This window comes from Xenopus laevis, chromosome 1S (genome assembly GCF_017654675.1).
Source record: "Xenopus laevis strain J_2021 chromosome 1S, Xenopus_laevis_v10.1, whole genome shotgun sequence".
Lineage (NCBI taxonomy): Eukaryota > Metazoa > Chordata > Amphibia > Anura > Pipidae > Xenopus > Xenopus laevis.
The window spans coordinates 155,435,065-155,445,068 of NC_054372.1; positions in this window are offsets into that span (position 1 = coordinate 155,435,065).

The following is a 10,004-nucleotide window of genomic DNA, read 5'->3' on the forward strand; positions in this document are numbered from 1 at the left end:
GAATTTGCTGTACTTTATCAAAGCAATAGTTTATTAAGGGGGAGATCTGCATAATTTCGTCATCTATGCAATAATCAAAATTCACGCATATCTTTAATAATTGTGTATTTTGCGAATGTCTCTTAAATTTACCCTAAAAAGTAAATCCAAACCAATTCCCTAGGAAGCCCAATTCAATCTCTTAATGAATTTTAGTGTGGAATTTGAAAAATAATTTTAAAAATGAAAATTCATAAAGTTTGTGTTTCTGCTGTGTCCTCATTGAGTCATGTGTTTTTTAGGATCCATCAGTGATGTACTATATGTATTCCCAACCAAAACATTATCTGGGGATGCTGTTAAATAATTAAATGGCTGCTTGTCCCATTTCCAGATATCTGTAGCTGTGTATATAATTTTGTTTGTAAACACCGCATGACATTATCACTGTGTTGTGGCTGCTTAATTCCCTGTGAAATTCTAAAATTATCTGAACTGGAAACAAAATAATTGGTTTCATTCTATGATTTGCCTTTTGCCAAATGAAAAAAAAGCATTTAAAATATTTGTAGTAAAACAGATTTTCAGTATAAAAAATGCCACTATTAAATAATATAGGCAGATTAAAATGGTAACTTTATAAATCTTTATTTTCCCTATGGTCACATACATTAACCTGCAACAGTTTTTTTAATTAATGCTACAGACAGATTTAGTTTCCAAGGAGCCATGCTAATGAGCACCACAGCTTTTGCATTCTAGATGGGGAGAGATTTTCAGCTATTTTGGCTTAAGCCTATCTTTAATGCTTGCTATTTATAAAGTGGCTTTTATTAAGGCCCCCTGATGGGCTTCCCTGATCAGGAAAGCCCACCAGGGGGCCCCATACACTGGCCCATAAGCTGCTGACTTTGTCTGTCAGCAGTTTTTATCAGCTTGTGTATGGCCACCTTAAAGTGTATCCAAAATCAGGAAAGTCAGTTAGATAACACAGAGCAAACATACAGTTAGGTAGCACAGAGGATAAACCTAAGGATAGCCTAAGGATAAACCTCACACAGATTATTATATTTGCACCAAAAATAGTTCTTAACAAATGCAGTATGGATAGTAATATTTGCAATGTTATAACCATGTAATGAAGAAGAATACATTGCGAAATGCACATGTTTGTTCTTATTTATGCAAACTGTTTTACCTATATGACTTTTTTTACATTTCTTTATTCATTCCTAAAACCCATAAATGAACCCCTCTAGACTTGACATAAGACTCAATCTGCAACATCAAATGACAATGAAACCTTTTAGGCCTGTGGAATACTAGGCAATTCCCCCATCTGCATAGAAACAAAGGGGAAAATAGGCTGATCTGCACTTTTGCTCAGAAATCAACTACTGGTGTGTTTGCTGAGCGGAGTCAGTGAATGGGTATCTTTAATGCTTGCTATTTATAAAGTGGCTTCTAGTTCTTCAAAAGCTCAAAGAAAGTGGAATGATGGCATACCCACAAATGTTGTCTACACCTACTCTTATACTCCCATGCTATCAGACCCCATACTCTTACAGTCTCCTTCTAATATATTCCATACTCCCTTGTTCTTATACTCCCATACTCTTTAATGCTTTTACCCTCCCATACTCTTTTACTTCCAAGCCCCCATACTCTTATACTCCTGTGCTCTTATACTCCCATATTCTTATGTTGTTACACCCCCATACTCATATTCTCTTATATATGCCCATACTCTTATACTCCCATTCTCACATATTATGTATTGTTTTACAGTTTACTCTCATACCCCTGTGCTCCTATAAACGTGCTTCCATAGTCCTATACTTCTGTATTCTTATACTCTCGTACTCCAATATTATTATACTTTCATACTCTTATGTTCCCATGTGTATGCCCCTGTACACTCATACCCCTATACTATTATGCTTCTTTACTTTTGTACCCTCCATACAAGCAGAATGTTATATATTTGCATGCTACCATACTCCCATAACATATTCTCCTGCATTCCTATACTATCATACTTCCATTCCCTTAATATTCTTATAATTATACACTACCATACTGTAATGCTTTTATGCCTAATACTTCTATACTCTTCTATACTCTTTCTAAAACTCCCATAAACCGCCATAAATTCAAAATAAAATCAAATTTTTTTATACTCAAATTTAATCTACCCGAAAATTTGAATCAAAAACAATTAAAATTCAATTAAACTCGATTTGAGTTTTGATAAATCTGCCCCTCTCACACTCTCCATATTTAATATGAAACCCATTTGATCAGACCTTGACTTCAGGCCCATAGATTCAAGTGCCACATTTGCTTATTCTCTATTAGGTGATGATGTAGATTTACTTATTCTCTATTTGTTTCTCTATTTGAACAAGTGTTATCGACAGTTAAGAAATGATGAGATGAACTTACATTATTTGACTACTATTGCAGTTTTTATATTTTAAATTTAGTTATGTAATTTAAAACCAATTATATTGTTTAGTTGAAACCTAAACTTTGAATTTTTGTATGTATATCACCCCATGACTGCCCCATTGTATGAATGGCCTAGACCTAAGTCCATTGCTTTTATACACACACAATTTGCTATACATGAGTTGGAGATGCTCTGTGGTATTGCACATGCCTTACTACTAATTGCTGTGGATGTATTGTGGAGGGGCTGCACAGTATTATATATAAAGTGGGGTGTGTATACTGTTAACTGTGTAACAGTTTCAACAGGGATAGTGGCTGATAAGCTTCAACATACTTTAACATTCCCTGAACTTAATAGGGAGGGATATGGTAAGCTTGTAACAGTAGAAACAAGTTACCCAAACATTATAGCGTTAGAGATGCTCACTACAATCTAAAATTTTGGAATAAATATTCATGTAGCAGCACACTCTCATAACACTAGCTTTAGTTTCTATTTATTACTTTAAAACAATCTTGCTGATTTACTGCACAGATGTTTACCCAACCGAACAGGTGTTGTGAAAATGCAGTTCCCAGAATCCCTGCAGCATTGTGTAATACTGAATTTTGTATTATAGAAATAATGTTACTTCTGAAGTACAAAAGAATACTCAACAGTGTACATATGCTGTACAACAGCTCTACATGATTATATTTTGTTTTACAGAGAGTGCCCTCTGGTGCCTCTATTGTTGAGTTACCATGCACTCCATCTGTGTCTTTACTTCTGTTTGCCACCAATATGTTCTCCATAATTATTGTTTTCTGTTCATTATATAGGGCCAGTGCCAGACAGACGCTGTTCATTGTCATTTACTGACACAGAGTATGTTCTAAACTGCACAAATGCAGTTGCCAGTAGCAACCAATCAGCATTACCTTTTAAAAGGCTACTGGAAGAACAATTGGATCACAAGGCTAGGAATACTATTGGCAGTGGGATCAAGACCACGTCAACAAACCAATGCGGTCCTCAATCCGAAAGGTATTTTAAGCCTGCCCTGTCATCATCTGGCTGATTTTTGATCAGGGAAGCCCACCAGGGGGCCCCATACACTGGCCCATAAGCTGCTGACTTTGTCTGTCAGCAGTTTTTATCAGCTTGTGTATGGCCACCTTAAAGTGGATCCAAAATCAGGAAAGTCAGTTAGATAACACAGAGCAAACATTCAGTTAGGTAGCACAGAGGATAAACCTAAGGATAGCCTAAGGATAAACCTCACACAGATTATTATATTTGCACGGAAAATAGTTCTAAAAAAATGCAGTATGGATAGTAATATTTGCAATGTAATAACCATGTAATGAAGAAGAATACATTGTGAAATGCACATTTTTGTTCTTATTTATGCAAAATGTTTTCCCTCTATTACTTTTATTAAATTTTTTCATTCATTCCTAAAACCCATAAATTAAATAAAAGACGTGCGTCAAAACAATTTCGCCGAGTGACAATATTTTTTTGACGCCCATAGACTTTAATGGACGTCGGCGACATTTCACCGGCGGCGAATTTTTGGCGAAACGAAACGGGTCAAATTCGTCCATCCCTAGACATAAGTCTCAATCTGCAACATAAAATGATAATGAAACCTTTTAGGCCTGTGGAACACTAGGCAATTCCCCCATCTGCATAGAAACAAAGGGGAAAATAGGCTGATCTGCATTTTGCTCAGAAATCAACTACTGCTGTGTTTGCTGAGCGGAGTCAGTGAATGGGCCTTTTCTCTGCATGAGTAGAACATACTTAGGGGGCCGATTCACTAAGGGTCGAATATCGAGGGTTATTTAACCCTCGATATTCGACTGGGAATTAAAATCCTTCGACTTCGAATATCGAAGTCGAAGGATTTAGCGTAGATAGTACGATGGAACGATCGAAGGATTATTCCTTCGATTGAACGATTAAATCCTTCGAATGAAGGATTTTAATCCAACGATCGAAGGAATATCCTTCGATCAAAAAAACTTAGGAAAGCCTATGGGGACCTTCCCCATAGGCTAACATTGAGTTCGGTAACTTTTAGATGGCGAACTAGGGGGTCGAAGTTTTTTTTAAAGAGACAGTACTTCGATTATCGAATGGTCGAATAGTCGAACGATTTTTAGTTCGAATCCTTCGATTCGAAGTCAAAGGTCGAAGTAGCCCATTCGATGGTCGAAGTAGCCCAAAAAACACTTCGAAATTCGACGTTTTTTTACTTCGAATCCTTCACTCGAAGTTAGTGAATCGGCCCCTAAGAGTGTCGCTAGCCTTAAACTAAGGGTATTGAGTTCCAGGGATTAAATATGCCTCTGGTTTGTTACCTCTTACTGTTGTCTCTTCTGTTACATACTGACAGGTTTATTTTTAAAGTTGTGTTTATCACAACAGCACATGGTGTGATTCCCAGTGCAGTTCCTTCAGTGCATTTTAGTAGCCCAGGGTGTGGAGTTGCCACCTTGTGTCTTACTGATACGTCACAGGGGTGGGGCAGATGGAGTCAAGATAAGGGACTTATGATTTTTAGGTGTGGGGTAGTAGTGGTTATGGACAGGACTGTAACATCAGGGGGCAAGGTAATTTGGATCTCCATGCCTGTAATATTGGCTTAAGCATACTGAAATAAGAAACTTTAAATACACTAAATTCTGTACCTTTTCTGAAATAATCAAGTTTATCTTCACTATTCCTCTCTCAGCATCTGTTTCTCCTCATTCTGTCTTCATTCAGGAGTTGGGAGTCAGATGAATGATCCAATATCTTATATCTTATAGGGGGCTCCTTTTGCCTAGAAGATGTATTAGAGCCCAGTGCCATAAGGGCACGAAACACGTTCGTTTCTGCACATACCCACTGCCATGTACATCTCACTGTGTTTTTGAATAAAAGCCGCATTTTCAAACAGCGATTCTCTTTGATATTTGGATCAGCACCGGATAGCGGGTTCAATTCTATTACATGCATACCGGACGGAAGTGGCTGGGTCCCGCGAGAGCTGCGATCCACAGGGAGATGCTGCACGGCCAAGGGTGAGCTCTGCTTTACTCAAACATCCTCAATCATTGTTTGTATTAGAGCCCACTCTATTAAAATCACCGACATCATGTCTCTCTACATTTGAAAATGTAGTTATTTTGTTAGATTTTGTTTGTACTGGAATCAGTTATTTGAGTGAGCTCTAATACATCTGCTAGGAAAGGAGCCCGACTATAAGATATATTGGATCATTCATCTGACACCCAACTGCTGCATGAAGAGAGAATGAAGCAAAACAGATGCTGAGAGAGGAATAGTGAAGATAAACTTGATTATTTCAGAAACAATGCAGATGTTTTAATTGATTGTATTTAGAAAGTGTCTTACTTCAGTATGAGGAAGCTTATATTTAATTTTCATTTTCACAATAGTTCCCCTTTAATTAAAACCAAAAGGCTTGTTTTGCTCCCAATAAGGATTAATTAAATCTTAGTTGGGATCAAATACAAGGTACTGTTTTATTATTACTACAAGAAAAAAGGAAATTATTTTAAAAATGTTAATTAATTATTTTAATTATTTAATTAAATGGAGTCTATGGGAGATGGCCTTCCTGTAATTTGGCACTTTATGGATAAGAGGCTTCCGGATAATGGATCACATACCAGTATACCCTTGAAGCTTGAAGCTATAATGAATTCTGCCCAATTAAAAACAGGCATAAACTAATAAGGCATAAGGAGGAGTACCTCACAAAAATGCAAAGTTAAAATAAGGTCAGCAGGAAATAAATTCAAATTGTTACAATCATTTTACAGATTAACAATCTCTAAAGTATAATACCAGGTTTATATTTCTTTGTAAGGGGGTGTAAAGTGATAAAAGTGAGTGACAAAAATGTGTATGTATGTAAAATGTATGTGTGTTTAAAATTGTTGGGTGTAATTTGTGTAAAGCGTAAAGTAGAGTTTTAGTTTGGTTTAAGTGTAATTTCTTCCCCGGCCACCAGAGGCCACTGTAGGACACAAAAGGGCTATAAAATGAGGTGCCTAGCCCAAGATAAGCAGTCCTGATGGGAGGCGTGGCCGAAGCAACATCACCTGGCTGTTGAGTGAAGACCTACAACAGTAGATAGGGGAAGTTAGAATAGAAAAGATCAAAGTGAGCGAGCACAAGGTGCACGAGATAGTCAGGATATTGAGGAAGGGCAGTTGTGGCCCCATCAAGGAGAAAAGTGTAGTTAGTCTCCTACGGGCACTCCGTAAGTGAGGGAATCAGTGGTAATCTAGGACCAAGAAGGAAGGACACCGGGGCTATAGGCCAGACTTGGATGGAAAAGGTCCTAACCTGGAAGAGTGGAGGGGTATCACCCTGAAGGTATCGGGCCACTATTGGACAGTGGGGAGATACGGGTGGAGTATATATCGGACCACTAGGCGGTTAGGTGGGATGCAAGATCCTAAGGGAGGTGTGACAGTAAAGAAACTGATTTTGTTGGAATATATGTAACTGAATGTATCTGAAGTATTTACTGGAGTGTGTACAGTGTGCTTGATGTTCTGGTGTTCCTGAAAATAAAAACCTCCTGTTTAATATTTACAAAGAGTTCCGTGTGGTGAGTAACAAGTGGGTTTACTTTCCCTTTAAAATTTGGAAGCCCCTCACACAGATTGATTCAACTTTTTCCTGCATTTGGTGGATTAAAACATTAACATGTATCCTGTCACACACAGCAATGACATTTCTGCTTATCAGTTGCTCCAAAACCTATACTGTTCAGCATTAATGGTCTATTCCCAGATGTACAGGCTCCCCATGCCCATGTACACTAATGTACCCACATATCATGACGGATGCTGTCTATTGAATTGTGAGCTGATAACCAGCCAGATGGACCTTCTCTTCATTAACACAGATGATGCAACATCCACGATTTCCAAAAAGAGTTTAAAAATTCTGATTTGCCAGACCACAGGACAGTTTAACTTCACCTGAGTCCATCCTAAACGAGCTTATGTCCAGAGAAGGTAGCAGTGTTTATAGATCTCTTCTTTGCACAGTAGAGTTGTAAGTTGCATTTGTGGCTGCGGCGGGGACAAACTGTCTTCACAATGTTTTGGGGAAGTATTCCTGAGCGCATGCTGTTCCTTGTGTACAGAAATATTTCTGGATTCTCCGCATATTTTAATGTATGTATATAGTTACTGTATATGATGACATTCAATAATTCTTTGCAATTTTACCTTGAGTAATGTTATTTTTAAATCATTGCAATCAAGGGCGATCCTGGCCCCTCCGCCGCCCGACACAGCAGCAGTTGCTGCCACCCCCCCTCCCTGTGCACTTAACTTTTTGCGCCTGAGGGGGTCTGGAGGGGGTCCACCAGGGCAGCAGAGAGGGCCAGTGCACTAGCACAGAGAGCCTAACTGCACTCTCTGTGGTAGAAGAGCCAAATTTCCGGTTTTAAAATCGGAAATTCGGCTCATAAAGTACCAGGAGCGGCATTTTTGCCGCCCCTGGTACCTAGTGGGGCGCTGCTGCCCGAGGCGACAGTCTCATTGGCGAAGCACCCTGATTGCAATATTTGCCTGCAAAGTGTTTCCCAGAGTGGTGCCCCCCATCTTTACTTCTGAGAGTTCTTTGGAATCTGCTCTTTCTTATACCCAATCATGTTATTGACCTGCCGTCAATTGAAATGTTCCACCAAGTGGTTTTGTAGCATTACACAGCTTTTGTTGCCTAAGAACCAAGAAAAAACAAACTTTGGAATCCCCTATCCTGTGCCCCAACTTGCCCTATATACAGAGCTATCATTAACCCACAGCTGCCAACTGCTGCTATATCCTGTTCCCAGGGATGTCAAGGACATCTGTAAATGGGTGGCTTTTACATGTGTGAGATGCAGGTTTGAGCAATGCTTGTGTGTTTTTAGAACTGCATTTTATTGCAGTCAATTTTTATTGCACTTTTACATGCCACTTGCTGCAGTTTTTGCACTTGAGACACATTCATAAGTTTGGAACTAAAAGGGGCATATTAACTAAAGGACGAATTTTCACCTGGGAAGGCTTTGCCACACTTCGCACCATTTCGTCAGGCACAAATTCGCTACCACTATGCTAATTTACTAAAAAGCGAAGTTGCATCTCAGCAGCTGAACGCTGGCAAAGTTTTGCCAGTGTTTGGGGGTCGTCTGACAAACTGTCTGTGGCCCCTAGACCAAAAAAGAACAATCTTGCTTTCATCAGTCCACAAAATGTTGTATTATTTTTCTTTAGGCTAGTCTTTGGAAAATTATTTGTTCTTTGGCAAATTGTAACCTCTTCAGCACACGTGTTTTTTTTCAACAATGAGATTTTATTTGGGGGTTTATTGCCAACAGCTTGGCTTCACATAGGCATCTTCTAATTTTAACAGTATCATCTTCCTGGAGTTGATCACTGGCTGATCACTGGCTGATCATTGGCTGATGGGGTCTTTGCCATTTTGGCTATTCTCTTATTCATTCAACTTGCAGTTTCCCATTTTTTACACATCTTTCAGGTTTTGGTTGCCTTTTAAAGATCATTTTAGTTGAGCAGCCTATTATTTTCTGCAATTCTTTATATGTTTTACCCTCTCCAATCAACTTTTTGAGCTATGTGGCCTGTCTGCCAGTGAACCAAGCTGTTCTATGAGTTGTTGTTAATTTGTTATGCACTTTTACAAGTTACAAATCTCTTAAAAACTCAGTTGTGAATAAAACTAAGGTTTAAAGTTACCCTGGATTTTTACTTTGTAAAGTTTTTGCTCAAGCTACCAATTGTGTGAATTCCCATAGCTTGTATATGCATATGTCTCCAAGTCATAGCAGCGGCATGGTCTGGACAGTGCTCACTAGTTGTCTGTACTGAAAGAGTTAAAGGGCATGTAAAGCAAAAAAAATTAAATCCCATTTTTACTTTCTTTAATGAAAAAGAAACCTATCTCCAATATACTTTAATTAAAAAATGTGTACCAAGAAACCTGACTGTATGCAGTGAAATTCTCCCTTCATTTACTGCTGTGGATAGGAATTGTCAGACGGTCCCTAACTGCTGAACAGGGAAACAATCATACTTATGAACAGCAGGGGGAGCCCCCGCCTTACTTACCAGGCATGCAGAACTCAAGCAGCTTTGTTTATGATGACCCCTAAGCAGCCCAGACCACACTGAGCATGTGCACAGTCTTAGTCTTGCAAAGATGTTTAACAAAGTTACAAGATGGTGACCCCCTGTAGCCAAATTTGAAAGCATAAATTATTTGTTTGATTAGGCTTCTGGTGCAGTAAGTTCATGTTTATATTTAGTATACAAAATACAGCATTTCTAGCCTTATTCTATTTTAGACTTTACATGCCCTTTAAGTCTGCATTTCTGGTTTCTATACTTGGATTGTGAAGTTATACAGATACTGTTCTGCATGTACCTTTTATCACACTTAAGTGGTTCTTGCTTTTCAGATGGTCTCTGCAAGTAATGTATCCAGTGAATATTATATCTCTTTTGAGAAAACTGAAACAACATTGTAACTGGTTGGTGGGGAAACT